Raw genomic sequence first — 1,660 nt, 5'->3', positions numbered from 1 at the left:
CTAGAGAGTGGTCCTCAGCAAGAACATGGAAGGGCTTTTCTTGGCTGTGGATGAACTCGTGGATGGAGGGGTGATGCTAGAGAGTGGTCCTCAGCAAGTAATACCAGGTGGCATTAAGGGGTGAAGATGTGCCCCTGACGGAGCAGACGGTACGTCAGGTGCTGCAGTCAGCCAAAGAACAGATCAAGTGGTCACTGCTTCGGTGAAGACCCTGCTGTTCCTGGCTCCTCACCTCCCTGCAAACATCACATGTCTACTGTGACTTCTCACTCAGGCCCCCTGAACTGACGCTCTCAGGGTCATCCTGGGGAACACAGGGGGCCCTAAAACTCCACGTTATTTGTGATTGCACCCCTACTCTCTCTCCGCCCCCTCCCTATTTTGTCTGGGAGTAACGCTCCACCAGATACAGACACAGGACGAGGGAAACACCCGCTCCCTTTCTAGACTGGATTATACCCCCCTGTTCTCCTGTCCCCCCATATTTTCTCCTCCACTCTGTGCCCTTTGTTGCAGCCACACTTCAGATCAAAGCAGGAGGAGGGATGTGCTGAGCGTTTCCCTCCCTTGGCCCGGCCGTCATATGTCCGGCATGGAATGATGGCCTGGCCGAGAGTCGAGAATGAGTTTGGGGCAGGGAGAGGTGCACCCAGCTTTGCCCCCCTTACTGGCCAGAGCGTTTTCTCCCATTCCTTTTGATTGTGCTGTCTGCCAGTCTTGGGGAAAAAGATTGAGAACAGCTCCCAGGACGGACACAGAGGAGAAGAAATCATGATTTAAATTTTATTGGATAAAACTCTGTATTTCAGTCACAGGCGCACACTGTAGCTTCAACACTGTGAGGGTCTGTGAATGCGCGTTGTGGGAGTGTCCATCCCAGGGTCCACTACCTTCGCCGTCCACCTTTACTATGCGGGGGATCTTCTCCTGACTCGTCCTCTTTGTCCCCTGGAACAAGGCCACTCTCAGGAACGGAAACTCCATTCTAGCTTTGGGGAGAAGAACTTCTGCTCAAAACTAGGGAGGGGACAGAATGTATGACCTGGATCTCTGGGTTCTCCACCGCCTCAGCTCCCGCACAGCTTGTCCCTCCTCTGCCTAGTCTGCAGTCTCTCAGCTGCTTAACCCTCTCGTCTCTTCTCCACCCTTGCCTACCCACACATCCAAGAGTCTGGACACTTCTCTGACACTTCTCAGTTGGTGAGAGGAGTGTCTCTTTTTTTTTTCTTTTTAAAATCATTTCATTGGGGGCTTGTACAACTCTTATCACAATCCATACATCCATCTATTGTGTCAAGCACATTTGTGCATGTGTTGCCATCATCGTTCTCAAAACATCGTTCTCAAAACATTTGCTTTCTGCTTGAGCCCTTGGTACCAGCTCCTCGTTTTGAAGTGTCTCTTTTCCATCAAGCTTTCAGGATGTGGATTTCCCTAAAAAGATGGAACCACCCACCCTTGGATCTAATTTTCTCCACTGAAAACTTTCTCCCCACCCAAAAAAAAAAAAAAAATCTCACAAAGAAATTCTTGAGACTAAAGGGTTCTCTCCTACTCACTAACTGCCAATTCTCCAAGACGAAAGTGGGCAGGTAACTTGGGCATACTTTGTGTAAGAAACGTATGGAGTCGGGAGATAGCCACCTTCATACACAACTCC

This window comes from Echinops telfairi, unplaced genomic scaffold (assembly GCF_000313985.2).
Source record: "Echinops telfairi isolate 266 unplaced genomic scaffold, ASM31398v2 ScPeMD7_7;HRSCAF=31, whole genome shotgun sequence".
NCBI lineage: Eukaryota > Metazoa > Chordata > Mammalia > Afrosoricida > Tenrecidae > Echinops > Echinops telfairi.
This window is presented reverse-complemented; position numbering follows the sequence as displayed.